The 19,339-nt window shown below is 29.2% G+C and overlaps 1 protein-coding gene across 1 annotated transcript in view; it reads right to left on the reverse strand.

The window, feature by feature from the left end:
* Window positions 1-19,109, reverse strand: part of LOC107454566 (uncharacterized) — a 92,886-nt gene extending 73,777 nt beyond the window's left edge. Inside the window, exon 1 of the mRNA XM_016071810.4 lies at window positions 18,734-19,109. The gene's annotated coding sequence lies outside the window, so the exon portion shown is untranslated. The remainder of the gene's footprint in view (window positions 1-18,733) is intronic.
* Between the last annotated feature and the right edge of the window lie 230 nt (window positions 19,110-19,339).

A 19,339-nucleotide genomic window follows, 5' to 3' on the forward strand; every position in this document is an offset into this window, starting at 1 on the left:
CGATTATGATTGTTAGGTGCATTTTTTTTTCTTTCTTCTTCTCTTTACGGCGAGCATTTTGAGATTATTTACTTGAACACATCGCCAAAATTTATATTCTCCAGTTCGTTGACATCTAAAAATAAACGATTTGAACAAGGCGCGGTATTTACTAAGAGAATGAGTGAATTAAAAAGTTTAAAAAAACATATGCTGAAAATTGGAGATTCTTCTAGAAAAAGAAATATTGCTCAATAAGCAAGGATTACACTGGGGACACTTTTTTTTCTATTGCATGACATATCTTAAATACTTTCGTATCGCTGATTTCAAAACTACAGTCGGGTTTTATTCATGTTTTGCGAAATTTACACATTTAAAAACTTTTACACAATTGGGAGCAGCGTTGATATCGTAGGAAACTTCTCAGGGAGTTATGCCACATGATCAGGATTAAAATTGCACCGAAACCTATTTTCAAAAATATTTTTATATCTTTTATCTTGGGCGCTTCGTGTGCTTTTAAACAAATAAATCATAATAGGGAAGTGCCACTAGTCGCTTACAACGACATTTCCAAGCATGGATTCCTATTCAGCTTTAATCCTGATGATGCATCCTAACTCCGCTAGAAATTTGTAGCAACATTTACTCCCCGATTAAAATTGTAAGTTTTGACAAAAAATAGACTAATAATGCAATTTTAAAAAAAAGAAAAAAAAATCTGCAACTTCAGGATCAAAACTTATATTAGATTAGAAATTCCCACACTCTAACTAGACAAGATCAAGTATTTGTATAAATGCAACAAAAATTTTCGTACAGGGATCTGAAGAAAATTTACTTCCCCTTCAGATTTATGCCTACATTGAGAAAATAGTCTCATGAATGAGTGGAACTGCCATCTATTCATGGGGTTCTGATCCAAGATATACTTTCCCCCTTGCGGTGGTCTCTTGTCAAACGAAAGGCGCACCTTACTGACTTAATTCGCAAAAGACCAAGAGCTGGCAAGCTTGGCTTGACTAAATGTCATTGGAAACAACAAATTTATAATAATCCATCACTTATTAAAGGCATTTAGGTTAAACCTAAAAATAGCAAGCAGATAAAAAAAACAATAACAGCTTTTCTAATATGCCAGGCGTATTTTAAATGGCATTTGTAAAGAGCCGGATTTTTCTATTAGCCTACTATATATGAATACCATCAGAAAATGTATAATAGATATTATAGCATTTAGATATGATGTTTAAGATAGATCTGATTTTTAATGCTTGATACATATTTTTTTTAAATATCTAGGCCGAGTATTTCTAACTTCGGGAGAACAACTAGCAAGAATTCTAATTCCATCACTTCAGATTTTTTTAATTTTTTTATTCGAAGTTATGATGGTACATCAAATAAATGCACCTCCCAAATGATGAAGGGGATGAAGGAGGGATGGAAAATGACGCAAGGCATGCGCCGTGCCAGTGTGGGTGTGCCGAGATACTTAAGGGTGAAGAAACGATTTTAATGACCCTGAGGGAATGCAGTGTATCAGGTCCCCCTGCGAAGAAATGATATAGCGATTGCCTTCTACGAGACATCTTCCGAGGTCAAGTAGACTAAAAGAAATGAGATTGCTGAAAAAATATATATTTATGTGTAAGTATTAAGTTGATAGGAGTTGAATGCGAATGTGAGGAATGAATTAATCAAAGGGCGGTAGGAAAAAAAATAACGTGATCCCTTTATTATGCAAAGAACTTTTCTAAGACTTCTATCAGTTACTAAGTTGTTTGGAAGATATGCCTGACAAATTTGATTAGGTGTATATCATTATTTTAATAGGAAATAGATACCTTCACAATTAGGTTTCTTAAATTTTGCGGTCATAAATTTGTAAATGATCAAAATTATAAAAAGGAAACAGGTTGATATTGGGATGAAAATAATTCATTTATTAAAATTAATGTTTCCCTTCACTGCACCTGATAAACTGCAATTTAATGATAAGCCACGTTTTTAAATTGTTCAGGAGAAGAGTTTTTAATAATGTGGGGGATCATTGAGCTCCCCCCCCCTTTTTTTTTAAATTCAAGATTGGCTAAAGATGTTTTAGTTTTGATTGGATCTTTACTCTTAGCCTAAGGTGATTGGGTTTAAACTTATTTGTGTGGTTTAATTTCGAGCGTAGTCTTTTATTCTTTCACTAGTCTACGCAAAATTAAACAACATTTTAAGTGAAAGTCAGAGATTTCCATGCAAGAATCTGTGCAGTTATCTAGTAGAAATACTGGAATCTTAAGAATAACCTACTATCTGGAAACAATATTAAGGAGAAGATTTATGTCAAAAATCTTTTCTTTGGCAAATTGGGGCTTAACACTTTATTGCCCCATGTTCCATAACTAATTTTGTTATATTTTACAGGTATAAACTTAGTGCTAAGTTCTTGAGTATTGAAAGCAAAAGATCGCTTTTGGGGTTCTACAATTAATGTTCGAAAAGTTAATTTACAAGGTGCTTGTCAGCATTAAAAAAAAAAATTTGAAATTATTTTTTGAAAAGTTATATTTATTGTATAATAAAATAGGAATTTCAGAAATTTAGAGTTTCAATCCCTTTAACAATATGGTCGATTGATTGAACTTTTTTTAAAATTTCTTTTAAAGTTTTTAAGTAGATTTATTCAATACGGTTAAAGTCAAAATTAAACTATATCCGAAATGAATTTTACCATTAAAAAAAATCACCTCAATAAAAATAATTCTAGTTTGCATCAAAAAATAAATTTACACTTCAAATTCTTTAGATATAATTGGATTTTGTTTATGACAGTTTGGCGACAGCTGAAAGAAAAAACTCTTCTCTCTACTAAACGGTTTATTTTGAACAAGTGAAATACAGTTGTTAAATTGAACTTATGAGTAATAAAAGAAAATGACGCATCTTTATTTTAAACACTGTTCTTCAAACATTAGGTACTCAATAAATAATGACTCATCGGTCCATTGACATATTAAAATGTGACATCATATATTTTTAGGGAATTAAGTTTGCTTTTGAAATCTTAGGCAAAACTTTTAATTATAAAGGAAACAAAGCTGGCTTTTCAACGGGACTTAGACGGATGTTCAAAATTTCCATCATTAAAAAAGAAAAAAAAAGAGACTAATAGCTTCTGTACAACATGAGACATGGTATAACTATCTATATATTTTGTGAAAAATTCAATTATTTTCAAGAATTTCTTTTAGTTTTGTTTAGCTTAAAAAACCAGAAAAACAGTCTAATAGTTACTAACAAATACCTGTTACGGTATCAGAATTATATTTGTAATGAAACATAAAATCCAAAAAATTAGTTTGATATTTTTTTTTTCATATTCAAAAATTTGCGAATAATTTATTTTGTTTAAATGATGAATAACTGTTTTTAAATAGCTACAAATAAGTGAAAATTTGAAAAATTGTTTGGAAGTGAGTAGTTTTAGGAAGATTTTACCTTTAACGCAAGAAAAGACACTGGTGTATCATGCTGTGTTTCATAACTATAAATTATAAAAATGTTTTTTTTCCAATGCCCACCTTTCTTAGAATGATCCACCTGGGCATCATACAGGCATCTGAAGAGCATATTTGTTGGCCACTCTTTCAGGGGCACCATATTAGGTGGGCTAACGTTGCTCCCATAGTAAGGACCTTGGCCAAAGAATACGCCTCTTTGTTCGCCAAGGTAAGGACAGATAGTACAGAGAAGGAAAGCCCCGGATTCGAACCCAGAACCTATCTGATGCAAGGGCAGTTCCCTAACCCCAACACAATTATAAAAATGTTAAATATAATATTTTTCACATATTTTGCCCTGAATTAATACAAAAATAAAAATAAAAAAACATTTTGCGTCGAAAGGCTAAACTATGCTATAAATTTTCATGAGTTATGAAAAACAAAGCGAAACTCGTCAGCAGAGATGCCAACTGCTCCGGACACGACAAAATAATTTTAAAAAAAACGGTAAATCACTAAAACTAAATTTTGCAAATATTCGGCTATTTTTGCATACTTTTTAAAAGATATAGCATGACATAACCACGAAAAAGTGGTGAATTATATAAGCCAATGAATTATTTAGAAACAGTGGTGGATAAAAATCTACAAAATTAAACTATTAAACCAAGAATCACAATTGATTAACTACCAATTTAAAATTTTTAATTGCTGTCCGGAGAAAGTTGGCATCTCTGCGTCAGCAACCCTAGATTCCTTAGAATAAAATCTGATTAAAAAAAATTTTTTTTTTTGCTTTTAGGGAGAAAAAAAAGAGACTTAAAATTTATCAAATCTTATTCTTCTCACCTAATTTTCAAAGAGGATAAAAACAGGGATCTAGATAAGACCTCTGCCACCCATATTTAACAAAGTATCAATCGTTCATTTACGAGTTCACATTTGTTCTCCTAAAACTTTCAGCGGAGATCATTCATCTGGAATTATGGCACCGCCATTGAATCAGATGGAATATCCACAGCAGTACCTCACTCTCGAAAGCCGTCGAATTCAAACCACTTTCGAAAGGTTAAGAGGATTTGGTCAAAGTACCAAGGTGGAGTTATAAAGGCTAGACTAGAAAATTTATAACCTTTCTCAGAATAAAGGAAGTGAGTACGAAAACGAAAAGGCGATAGGTACGCCCACAAAACTACTAAAGATCAAAATAATAAAAAACGAAGGATTTTTATAGCTCTTTTTTTTCGTTAACTCTCCCAAGAGAAACTCAGGCAATAATTCTTCATCACCCTTCAGTATAACAAGTTAATGCGAGGAAAAACAAACGTTCGTTCACACAAGATCATGCTGACATGTTGATTACAATGAACTGTGGGTATGGAAAACATATACTGCTACTTCGATTTATATGATGAATGAGTCATTTCAGTTTGAGTTCAATGTGTGCCATGACATGATTGATATTTGGAGAAATTAAACTATTCATTTAAAATTAATTGTTCGAAATAGCTCCAAAGATACTGCTTTTTTAAACTAACAGTTTAGGAAGAAGAAAAAATAACATTCCAGCGAGGAAAAAAAATTTAAGTATAAATGTAGCTTTTTTAAAGCTCGTTTTATCATAACAATGTGATATCTAAAACAATATATCTTTCTATTTCACACAAAAAGGTATTTAATTTCAAATTTGAATTTCGATATTAGAATTGACCGTAAATTTTTTTCTTCCTTGACCTTATAAGACAGAAAAATGTATTAAGGCTCGACTTTTTTTTTTAAATGAATGTTATGTATTTCTTTTTTTTCTTTGGTCGAAGAAGTCGTTGGTCACGAAGTTAATGTAATTTTAAATTATTTTCAAATGTTCAATTAAAGAAAAAAGAAGTGTTCATATACAGAAATTTCTTAAAAGTTCTTGAAAATTTTCAATAGTTGTTTTCAAACTAAACTTAACTAAATTTTTAATTTTCTGAAGAAAAAAAAAACGGTTTTTTAAGATTTGATGTACAACAACATATATCCAAACTGATCGTAACAAGTAAATATGATGAAAAGCTTTTTAACTTGTTATTTAAAGTAAGAAATAAATACCAAGTTAAACATGTTTATTTTTATAAGTTTTAAGAAAACTAAGTATATTTTTAAAGTATTTTTTGAAGACCATTGAGGAAAAAACTGCTTATGTCCATGAAACTTGATTCAAAGAAGAAAAAAAAAACGATTTTCTGCGCGGAATTAAAAGCTCTTCCCACTGTAAGGCCAACCATTACTGTATAAAAACTCTCAGAGAGGACTAATTACTCACGTTATGACTTTGTCGGAACTACATAATTCCCAAATTTAAACATATGATAGTAAAACCTTGGTCTTCATTTATGTTCTATGTTTAATGAAAACAAACATGCTTAATGAAACTAAACATTTAAAAAATCTTAAGAAAAACAGCCATAATCTTTTTCCTTGCACTATTAATGATTTAGATTTAAAAAAATACTTTTGCAAAACTTACAAATTAGATATAATCACAAAATAAAATAATAAAAAAACAGACAAAATTAAATTGGTTAAAATGAATTACGAAAAAATATTTTTCGAGTTGTCAAGTTAACTCGACGATTCAAAGTCTACGGTTTTAACATCCTGTTCGAAATATTTGTTATAAGTTACTCAGAAAATGCGGAAGTCGAGGTGAAGAAAAACAGCTGAACATATATATTACTTCAAACATTTTGGACACGTAATAATGTAGAAGTTATTTGTAGTTAAGTGCATTTTATATATTTTTAATAAGAAAGTTAAAAGATATGTTTCTTATTATATAGTTTTACGATTTCGTAAGTAGGAGATAAAATTTTAATTAAATTGCTGAAAAAAAAACATTTATAATAAAAATGAAAGTAAATAAATCATAAAACTTAAATTTCGGAGGAAAAAAAATATTTAAGAGAAACAGTAAGCAATAATATTGAAATTAAAAACGTAAAAATAATTAGCTTCAAATAAAATTCAAAGTAAAATACTGAAATAATGATTTGATTAGAATTTTGTGTAAAGTATTTACAAGAAAACTATCATCAAAATTTTTTGTCTTTCTGCAAAAAGTTGTAACTAAATACGGCAAAAGTATTTGAGGGCGAATTTCAGTTGAAAATGTTAAAAAAAAGCACTTTATAAAAATACTTTTTCGTAGTCAGAACTTTTAAAAACCTTTCAAAAATAAATATTTTATTAGACAAGCTATCTACTTTTAAATTAGTCTGGAACCTTTCTGAAATTGATAATTAAATAACCTCTATACAGGTAATGTTTAAATGCCAAATTTCATGTACAATTATAAAAAAAAATCACTTAAGGTGGAAGCCAGTAGTCCAGAATTTGTTTTTCACTAATAAATTTAAAAGATACTTTCGTCAATATGTAAAATTACGCTATTTTGTAAAGCGAATATTAATAAACTTCATAAGCATATGCACACTTTTCGGAAAAACAAATTAAGATGGGAGCCTGCAATTCGGAATTTTTTTCAGTAATAAATTTAAAGGGTGCTTTTTGCTCCGTAGGTATAACTACACTATTTTCCAACATACTAAAGAAAATATTAATAAATATTGTTAAGTAAGCAGTCTAAAGTAAACGCTTCTTGAAAACTTTTTTTAACAATTATTAACTGGCTTAAAATTTGAAAATTCTTAAGAACTTGGCGTCGTTGATATCAACATTTTGAAGTACCTCCTTAAATAGAAAAATTAGGGTCTCATACTGTAAGTTTAAAAATTAAAGAGGCATCCAAATCTCCTTATGTATTAAGTAATTTTAAAAAATTTCGAAATCAAAAATTTTTTTTTAATCTCATCGTAATGAATTTACAAAACTAACTTAAGCTAATAAAAAAATTTAAAACAATATACTTTATCATACAATTAAAATTCATTTTTCACAATTGAAAAGTTCGAAGTTTAAAAAGTTAGAAATCCTAAAAAAATTCAAGGGCACAGATTAAATGTCAGAAGATGCGTAAAATTTTATTCGCTCTTTTATTCTTTTATCGAGTTTAAGCAGCTGTGGTGGGATTAACTATGCATCCCGAATATTGCTACACACATTTCAAGACAAAAGCGTAGTAAAAGGTGAGGCAAAAACAAAATTAATCTTTGCAACATGACAATGGATTGTTCATTACACAACGCTAGACGTATAGATGCCATATGCTGCCAAAATCAATAATTTAAATAAGCATATTTCTTCGAAATACAGAAGTGCCAAACCTTGTGATCGTCTGACAACACTTAGATGTAATGCATGACATTCTTACCATGCATTTCTGTGTTTGACTTTTGCTTAATCTACATGTATATCGAATAATCATGCATTGTGAAATGCAAAAAACGAATATAGAAAAGTCCAAATCTTGTGATCATCTGACAACACTTTGGACTTTCATATAACGCATGACATTTTAAGAACATTCTCAATACATAAACAAAATCAAACATTTTGATATTTGCTTAATCTGCTTACATCTAAAAGAATCATACATTATGAAATACAGAAATCGAATTAGAAATGCCAAAATCCGTGTGATCATCTGAGAACATTCTGATATTACGCAATTGTATGAAATTCTCACCATGCATGTTAATATTTGACTTTGTTTAATCTGCTTTATGCCAAAGAGTCATATACTGTTGCGAAATGCAAAAATAGAATTCATAAACGCCTAAGCCTTGTAAACATCTGACAACACTTTGTTACAATGCAAATGCATAATATGAATTTTATTTTATATTTTGTTTAAGTTACTTTACATCAAACAATCATATACTATTGTGAAATACAAAAATAGAATGTATAAATGACCATGCACATATGCATGCTATTCAATAATGCACGAACGCCATTTGCGGAAAATTTGTCACAATCGCAGAAAAATTTTCAGTATTCCTCATTATAAAAAAATAAATAAATAAATAAAATATTTATAAAATGTTTCTTAGCGACTTAGGTTTTAGATATACAAAGTAAGCCGAGCATAAGGTTAAAAAAAGGTAAGTCAATAACTAGTTTCATATCTTCAAATAACTGTTAAATTTGAGAAAAGATAATTTTAAATTATAAAATTTCATCAAATATACAGTATTTGACGTTCAATATAATATATAATAATTTATAAAAATAAAAAAACACTTCTTCAAAAAAAAAGTCAGTGATTTTCAAACAAATCTCATCAAAATTAAAGAGGCGATGAAAGGGTTGAAGCTAGTTACAAGAGTTCATAAATTGCTCGCAGGAAGCTTTTCAATTGAGATTTTGCATTCCCAGAAAGTTTTTCATTTTATCCAAGACTGGAAACGCCTAAAACCTTGTGAACATCTGACAACACTTTGATATGAAGTAAATGCATGATATCTTAGCATGTATTTTGATATTTTACTTTGTTTAATCTACTTACATATCAAAAAAAGAATCATAAAATTGTGAGTTCTCAAGCGTGTTTTATTCAAAACAGTATTATCTGTAGCAAAAACTAACTTATACAGTCCTTTATTTCAGTAGAAAAGAAGGGAAATGGTTACGTCAAGAGCGACAAAATGGCTACATTTTTTTAAAGGGAATGTAGTAATAAAATAGAAAGAGTTTTGCCAGCAAACTTAAAAAACTAAATTTACTTTACTAATATACCATTGTATTCATCTTTTTATGAAGCAAAACTTAATCATCAGAAAGTTCTGTTGTTTCTAATGTTCTAATTCTTAATGTGAGCAAATATAGAAAAGTTAAAAACAACCAATCCTAATAAGTGCAAATGTAATTAAGTTCACAATAACCACAAAAACTTTGTGATTTTTTAATAGCATTCTGTCAAAGAATGTTTCACAAACCAGTAAACAAATTTATACTTCAGTTTGACTTTTAATGCTAGGAAACTATTATGCTAATGCAAATATATAAGCATATTTAGATCTAACTGTAACAGCAGTATTAGCATGTAAATATATTTAAGCACAAAACTATTGCTTCAGAATTTTTTTTCGTGATTTTTGAACTATTAGTTTTATTGCCTGTGTTTCAGTCACGTTCCATTTAACGTAGCGAAATAAATACGAAAAAATATCATACTTGCTTGGATGGCAATTCCAGGTATGTAAATACCCCTTTTACATAAAACTTGAATATCTAAACTATCAGTGATATAGACTTGGAATTGGTTTCATTAAATTCATCCCAAAAAATACATTTGAAACAATACCACATTTGTCTAGAAAGAAATATTTAAGCTTTGTCTACTTTTTTTTACCTCTCTGGTAGCGGGTCCTAAATGTATTCCTTTGGTTTATTTTTTTTTTGTTCTCATGCATGGAGGAAAAATAATGATTAAACTTACTCATAACCATAAAAACGCAGACGAGATGTAATTGCGAGACCTGCTACATATAATGATGAAAAAATGTTTCCAGACAATTGTCGATATAAAAAGAAAACATCCGTACAAGTTCAGTAATTCTCCGATTGTAAAGAAAAAAAGTTAATATTGAAGAAAATAAACTAGCGAGTAAAAATAATATTTAAAATTATACATAATTAACACTGAGGACGCTGTCTTCTTTCATTTCAAATCTACAATCAGTTTTTTTCTCCAAGTTACAACTTTTTTTTAATGACTTTTTGGTTAGTAAATGTACAAGTTTAAAAGCGTTGTAAATAACAGGAGATCCTGTAGATGCTGCGACAATCTTCAACGGGAGTTAGGCCACATGATCGAGATTAAAATTGTGCAGAAAACCATGGGGAAATGTGGTAGTCAAATGCTTAAATCGAACAAATATAAAATAAACTTAATAAACTTACGTTTCATTGTAGACACGAAAATTATGATTAATTTTCTCAACTTATTCGATGCTATTTGCTTCAACAATGAAACAATACCAAACATTATTATTTACATAACGTTTCTCAAACCAAACAGCTGCAATCCGTAGTAAATATTTGCAAATTAAGTGGTAGAAAGAAAACGAAAAACACGTTGCGAGAGAGATTCCGAACGCAAATCTAAAGAGCAATATCTCCTTGCCAATTCTTTCCGCATGCCTAAAGTTTAATATGCGTGAAATTTTCAACCAATACACGTTAATGGTCTCTTCTTTCCGGTACGATATGACCAAGGTAGCGATTCTTTTGCAGTTCTCCAAGAATTACTTTTAGGATACTTCATTCCTTACCTGATTCACTTTTATAACGACATTCAAATGGACATAATTTTTCACTTGTGAAAGTGGGATCACCATTAGCACTTTTAAAAAGAGGTTCTTTCTTCCATTGAAAGAAATCTAGTAACCAACTGAACAGAAATATCTGCGAATTTTGTTTAGAAAATAACTAATGTTAAAAATAGTGTCAACATTAAAGACCTAGAAAATTTCTTGGAACAAGGAGCAATTTTAAGGGACCAGGGACGAATTTAAGGAGCCAGGGACAATTTTAAGAAGCCAGGGACAATTTTAAGGAGCCATGGACAAATTGAAGGTGTCGGGGGAAATTTTAAGGAAACAGGGACAAATATAAGTAGCCAGGGACAATTTTAAAGAGACAGAGAAAAATTTAAAGTTCCCGGAACAATTATAAGCAGCCAACAGCAAAATTAAGGATACGGAAACAAATTTAGAAAGCCAGAGACAATTTTAAAGGAACAGGAACAATTTTAATGTAACATGGACAATTTTAATGCGCCATAAGCAGTTTTAAGAATCCAGGGACAATTTTTCTTTATATTTATTTATCGAGACAAAATATTTTGATAAAAAACATTTATAAGTAGATCTGAAGTCAAAGCACAGTGTTGTTTACAGGGAGAAATATGCATTTCGGTATAAAATAAATTTGTACTTACTTCCCATCCTCATTTATAGACTATATGGGTTAAAATAATTTTATATAACAAAATCCAAATTTTAAAATAAAGTTGTGAAAAGGTTCTCTGGGAGTTATTTAAATATAAAATTTTTTTAAAAGTGAAAATAAAAAAATAACTTGTTTGTCTATCACAATTAATGAAATTAGAATTTTACGTAGCCGTTCAAAAACATCATAACGGAGTTAATTTACTTCTACAAACAAATTATTTCTAACAAGTTTATCTAAACTATCTGCTTTCATAACATTAAAGCTACTGAATTTCTTTTTCCAAATGTGGAAACAAAATATGTGGAACAAAGGGCAATACTATTTTTACAGGATGAAGGGTGGGTCTTCCATTGTTTCTGTGAAAAATGCATGGAAATTTATTCCGTTCAGTGGTTAATAACAGGTATGAGTCTATAGATCATCCACGGAAGTTTTTGACACCGTTTTGTCAGTCGAATCTAATGTTTATTCTGTTGAGGGCGCAAAGTAAACTTTTTAGGTTAATCCTGTTAAAGGGAATGAAAAACATTTGTAATCACATCTGATTTATTTTATTGTTTAGTTGCACTGAAACAAATTACTCTAAACTAACACCTTTTTTGGGATGTAAAATCTGAAAATCGTTGTTTGAAAGAAAAAAAAGATTGATTGAATAATTTATTACAGCTATTAATCATAAAATTATGTAATTTATTTTCAATTGAATAAAAAATAATATTAAAGAATTATTTTACATAATTCTGTTTACACTAAAGCTTGATTAAAATTTTAAAAAAATTTATAAATTTTTGTAGTTAACTTCCTGCGTGCTTATTAAAACAACCATTATTTCAACCAATAATAAACGAATGACATGGTCTTCAGAAAGATAGCGCATACTTAAATTGTTTTCTTCAGTTTAATTTCACGATGGAATCACGTTAAAAATTTTGTGATGTTACTCTAATTTTATAATACGACTAGGGAATGCAGGCCTATTCGCTTCGTTCACCAACCCCCACTATTGCTCCATAATCATTTTGGTTTAAACAGATTTTTACACCAAAAATAAAAATTTTCCATTCAAAATCCACAATATTTTTTTATTGTATTTAAATATAGTTCGTATTAAATAATTTAGAGCGATAAAAGCAAGCAGTGTAAACTAATCAAACGGTGTTGTAAAAGAAATTGATATTTTAATAAAAACAATAAACATTTCCGTTGTAAGCTTCTGCATTATAAAATAAAAAAAATTTAAGTCTTTATCTAAGGTATGTAAGAAATAATCAATTTGTTTTCAGCTTCAAAGTCGAAATTCCTCAATCAGCACTGCCTTTTGTTAAACTTATAATTGAATTTTTTTTCACAAAAATTTGAAAATAAATAAAAAAATAGTTTCTTCAGAGCGAAATGATTAATTGAAAATTCAACAGAAAACGCTTGAAATAAATATTTAAAAATAAGATAAAAATGTTTGATAAATAGATAAATAAACAGCTTTAATTTATTAATAGAACATTATAGTTAATAGTTTTAATGCATAAAAACTTAATATACTAGATTAAGATGTAACTTTATTCTAATTTTAAAAAAAACCCTACAGAATGCAGTGTTTTGGACTCTTGGAAAGCAGTTTTATTTAATGATTCTGACAACACATTCTCGAAATTTGTGATTTGTTCTTTCTGAGCAGATTCTTAGACTTGACGAAGCTTTAAAGATCAATAACAGTATTTATTACATAAAATATGCGGATTACTTTGCCGTTAAATAAAAGCATAGCAGTTGTAAACTACTACTGAACAACAGTATCATACTGATTTGAATTCTGTGAAATCTCGAACGAACCCACAGCCTGTTACCACTGCGTTCGTCTTTTTACCTGACTGATCTTCCTCTCTGTGTCGAATATGTTTTTACAGCAAGATTTAAAGATGTTGCCATTTTATGAAATAAAATTCTCCATTTTTACAACTGATAATTTGCATATCACAAAACAGATAATTTGCATAACACAAAACAGATAATTTGCATAAAACAGATAATTTGCATAAAACAAAATATCTCTAACAATATAATATTAAACAACGATTTTTTTTCATTGAAAAAAAAAAGCCATTTAAGGAACTGAACATTCCACACTTACTTGATTCTTTCGTCTAAGAAAAAGGAAAAAAAAAAAAAAAAGAATGCTTAAGTAGCTGGGTAATCATTGAAAAACTCAGTTAAAAGAGATGAAAAAACTAACGAACCGAAACACAAAGCTTGAGGTTACACATAGTTTGCCGGCAGTTTTTCCGTGCTAAGCAAGACTAATGTAGTATGAAAAAAAATTAAGAACTACTAAATGGATGTAAAAAAAAGGGCAAGAAAGTGTTGAATAGCCTTTGGTGCCTCAATCGCTAAAAGTAGAGTTCACATTAATGGTAAAAACTAATTACTCTTCACCCATACAAGGTATGTTTATAATAAAAGCATGATATCGGAGCGAATGACTAAAGTAACATTTAAGAGGAGTTTTTCCAAAATTATATGTAAACGAAAATATTTGGATTGAATTTAATGGCAAAAACGTTGGAATCAGTTGCATCAGTATGTTGCCTATGGTAAGAAAAAAAATCACGCGCTGTTGTAAACAACGTGCGACTAAAAAAGAAAAGATAAACGGGGGGGGGGGCGAAAGAAGAAATATTTTATGAGGAGATATCTTTTAAGGGTGCCCAGAGGTTTTTAAAAATGGAGTCCAAGAAGGAAAACCCTGAGGAACCATTCAACTTTTCATAACTGCACATTACCACAAGATACAGGTGTTGCAGAAAGAATACAAAAAAAAATAATGTTATCGTCTTAAGAAAAAGCCGTAAACTTTAAAAGCATATTACTATTAAATAAGCTGAAAAAAATAAAAACTTCACACCAACAGAAATTGTATTATATTTTTAAACTTATCTAGTTAATTTAGAAATGTTTTTATGCATTTTTTCCTACATACATTTATTTTAACATCTGGATACAAGTTCAACGTATTGATAAATGTAAACTCGCAATAATTATTCTATCACAAATAGTTTCAGAAAAAAATATTTAAAATTGATGAAAAAAGGCATTAATTTAGAGAGGACAGCTGTGCAAATCTCATATACAATGATGAAATTACCAACGGGAAATTTCATCATTCATAAATGTCATTGTCAATGCATATAACCCAACTTAAAAAAAAAGAACTAATATTTTTCTTTACTCCACACTTACTCCAAATTTTATTAACTTTTAGAAATTTTATTTTTTTTTTAAAATTAAAAAACTGGCTATTGCAAACATAACATACTATGTTAAACCTGTAACACCGAGATTTTAGTTTTTTAAAATAAAAAGTGGAATAAATATGAAAGGCAAAGTTTTATTTTTTAAAAATCTTAGAACTGGAAAAATTACATTGGCAGATGGTAAAATTGCCCTGTCATATCACTTAATCCAATGTGCCAGACATAGTGCATAAATTTGCTCAGACAAGAAAAAAAAATTACAAAAGAAAGCACGAGTAAACCCTTGTGAACTAATAAAATAGAAACTGAGTTGAACATTCTTTTCAATTATTTCAGTGTTATTAAAAATAGGTTACAACCCATATCAACCATTATGCATGCACTCTTCACTATTATTCTCTACCTATACATGCAAAATGAGATTATGCATTTCCGATCGTAATAAGCGACAAAAATTCACCTGTAGCATGACAGGTGCATACTCATCACGATTTATATGAATCAACCCATGGGTATTACAAAAACGCCCTTTTTTTTCTCCCCTCTCTCCTCTTTAGTAATCAAAATGACGACGTACTGATTATTTTCGGAGTGACTTTCACGTATTGGGTACACAAGAGTTGTCTGACCATCAAAAGCCATTTCCAAAGTAGTGAATGTAGTTTGTCGAGTCATTGGGTCTGTTGGGCAGCTTTTTTGCGTAATCCAGGTTATGATGGTTTAGTTTTTTCTTTCCCTCTCGTTCAGATTCTTTTTTTCTTTAAATTTTTACTTTTTAGACATTTATTACTAAAACTTAAGTTAAATTCGCTTGCTTGTGGGGTTTTAAAAAATTAAAAAATTTCATTGCGTGGTGTGATTTGTAGTAGCATTTTTAAGGAGTGCTGTTTTATAAAACAAGTTTTGTCAAGTAATAAATGCAAAAATTCAACTTCTCCAAAGCGTCAAGTGCAGAAGGGAAATAAAAGAAACAAAACTCTTTACCGCAGGGGTGCGGACGAGTAACAAAACGCTCCCTTAATTCCATTGGATAAATTATGATGATAATTAAATTATGAAAATTATCCTTATATTAGGGGGACCGGAAAGTAATGTCGTTTTCGGGGAATTTGATATTTGTTATTAAGATTTTATTTTTAACCATAATGTATTGGTTTTTGGGTCTAACGAATATTTAATGCCCCGAAACGACATTGCTTTCCGGTTCGTTTAATAGTAAAACATAAATTTCTAGAGAAAGTGTTCTTAAAAATTGATAGTAAAAATAATATAGAATACAAATCAAAATATGAATTAGCAGCAATAAAATTTTCTTAAAATAAATTGAACTGTGCAAATATGCAATTTGGAAAGTATTACAAAAATCCGATATTGCGGTCTTTTACCCCCTTTTTAGGGTTTTTTTTGTTTTAATTTTTCTTAACAGCGTTTGAATTATTGTTATTATTTTAATTTTTAAGGTTGCTTTGATTTGCACTATTATCTATTAAATTAATAAAATATTTCGTATGATATCATAAAACCTTAATGCATTAACTACATAGATTAAATTACACATGTGTAATTTAATTTATGCAGTTAATGGTATTTGGCTGGCACGGTTTAAGTTTATACATTTCATCAAAGTATTTTAAACAATACTCTATAAGAAATAAAAATAAAACTTAAATTTTTAAACTACTTGGATAACGAAGTAATTAAAAAAAGAACAAGGACAAATAAAATAAAGTTTTAGCCAGGGAAAATTTTGAACTTGGAACCCCACAATTGAAAATTAAACTTTAACTCTATGTTAACTATAATTTTTTCCCCTTTAATATAGAATAAAGAATGACTCAGGTAGCCGTATAAGTAGATAAGCTCCCCATTTAATTTTAGAAATAAAACTTTCGGATTTTTCAAGGAATTTTGAATTTCAACATAATCCCATACCACATTTTATTCATACAATGCTGCAAATTTCCATTGGGGAACTTTTTTTTATTTTTATTTCTGATATTAAACATTGGATTTAGAGAACAAAAAAGTCACTAAAAAGGCTAATTTTTTTTTCCCCACAGAAATTCGAATATTTATACAGTAAGCGAGTGTAGAATTATTCAACTTAAATCGCAGTTATTGATTATTGTTGTTGACAATTTTATGACTGGTTATAAAGTTATAGGAACTTTCTAGGTTTTTGTTTCTTAAAAAAAATATAATTTTTAAGGACTATTCCCAGATCTTTCAAGCATAAATCAAATTCACTAGCAAATCCTGGTTTTTCCCATTCTCCTCTAACTTTGTTAACCCTGGTAGAAAGTTCGGATCTCAGTAGGGTATAAGGTAAAATATGTCTTTTCATAAACCTTGTTGTTAATCGATGTACTATGAGTTTGAATTGTTGAACCTTAGATCTAAAAAAGTGTAAAGGTATTTTAAAGATGGTGATGAAAATGCCACAAGCATAACAAATACCATTTTGGTATGAAAAAAAATGGGTTCTAACAAAAGTAGCAGTAGAGTTATAGCATCTAATCAGGTACCATTCAAGTGTTCTTCACGAGCCAGTTTTCCCATCAGTAAATACTTTAGAACAAAATAAACTTAACAAAATTGAAATTTAGAACAAATATAAAACTGTTTGCTGAGTGAAAATTGTGATGAAATAGATCGTTCTAAAGGTCTTTATTTATTTAGTCAAACCGATTCTTTAACTCACAAAATTTATTGCAACAAAAAGTAAATAAACGAATAAAAAAATGTTTACACAAATGCTGAGCCTAATTTTTAAAGATGATTTATAGATTTAAAAAGAACACTTCTTAAGTTATATAAGAAAAAAAAAACGATTTTTGCACTATTTAACTTCTATTTGTTATATTTTATATGGTATTTCAACAGCAGACGATAATTAGTAATTCTGTGATCGTTTGACAGATGGGAGATTTTTTTCATTCAATACAATAATAAAATAGTCTGTGGCATAAGGATTGTAAGCGTTGGTATAAATTCTGAAAGATTAAAAAGTTAAAAAAACTTACACCCTAATCATTAGAACTTTCAATCCTGCAAATTTAAACTATTATAACGGGTAGATAATCTAACAGAAAAAAATTATAATGACGAAATCGGTCTTTAAACAAAAACAGCTTTTAAATTATAACAATTTTCAAACATAATAACATGAAAAAATTTCGAAAAACTTATTTAACATATCTTTTTTAGGTTGTTTCGTTTCAAATTAAGAGTATTAGGCAGAATTTAGATGAAATGTATTATAACATTGTCAATCTTAATTTCATAAACTACAACCATAAATAAATATGAATTTTTTGAAACTATACTGTTAATTCAAATGCTAAGAGTATATTCAATCTATTTAATAGAAGGAAAAAAAATTGAGAGAGCTCCTATTCCTTCATTGTGCAAGCTTCTCTGCACTGATTCTAAGATAGCAATCTTTCCTGCAGTGCTAAACAAATCACATTTTTCTTCGCGGTTTTGCAGTTGGCGGGAAACGCAACTGTTTATTTTATAATTCATTGATTATGTGCTTTATAATGGGAAATTAGGAAATCAAGAAAGCACAAATATATTTAAAATAATGTATAAAGTAAAATTGATCAATCAGTTGGACATATTTAAATAATTAAGATTGACTAATCCCAAAATTATTTGTAAAAAGAATTTACCTCACTAATATTCTAAGCATATGAGTGTTATGCTTAAATAAAACTGTTTGTCAATGCATTTCAATTTCATTTACGGATAAATTATAATATTCTAATTTATAAATAGAATACAAGAATCGACTTCCAATATCAATCAAATATCCTATTGATAAGCTTTTAATGTATACGTAAAATAACAATATTCTACTCTTAAATTATACAATCCTTGCAAATCAGGAAATCATTGAAAAAGGGAAAGAAGTTAAATATCTCTTTTACCATAAAAATAATTGATTAAAGTGTGCATTACAAGACTTCAACATACTTCATGAAAAAATTATGATTAAACAGTTGTTAAAAAATACCGATTTCATGCTCAATTACCAAAAATATCAATGATATTTCAGAAGAAAAATTAAAATAATAACAATAATGATAATAAAATAAAACTCACCTGTTCAAGGACTTTTCCCGCTCGTAAGGAAAAATAAAACAAAAATCTCAATCAAGTTTCACCTGTCGAATTTCTTTCATTTATTTTTCAAACATATATAAGAAGAAACCAGATTGATAAACTCGGTTCAAAAATTCCCTTTCGCACAAAAATAAAAATTCACTGATTAAAAAAAAAAGGCTCTTCACGTGAAGCAGACAGCGCGCACCTCTAAACTCTAGCACTTTTGAAACAAGAAGCAAAAGCTAATATACCATCCAACTTCACAACACTCCACGCTTTGCAGAAATGACAACATTTGGTACACCTGCGAGCTTTGCGTTCCACGAAGATCGGTCTTGGCTGACGGAGGGGTCACATGATCAACAATTTACCCCCTTCCCCCTTTTTTTCCAATCCCTTTTGTGGGCGTTTCCCTAGATGCTGCCGTGCGCGTGCGTCATGACGTAATGGCGCGTGCGGAGTGAAAAATAGATTCTCAATCCGGTTTAATTTAATTTTTATTAAAGTATTTTTATTCTTCTTTGTTTTTTGCACTTGAAGTGGAAGAACAGGTGAAATTTTTGATATAGGGGTGGAAAATAGATTTCATTAAAGGAGGAAGAA

Source organism: Parasteatoda tepidariorum, chromosome 2 (genome assembly GCF_043381705.1).
Source record: "Parasteatoda tepidariorum isolate YZ-2023 chromosome 2, CAS_Ptep_4.0, whole genome shotgun sequence".
Classification (NCBI taxonomy): domain Eukaryota; kingdom Metazoa; phylum Arthropoda; class Arachnida; order Araneae; family Theridiidae; genus Parasteatoda; species Parasteatoda tepidariorum.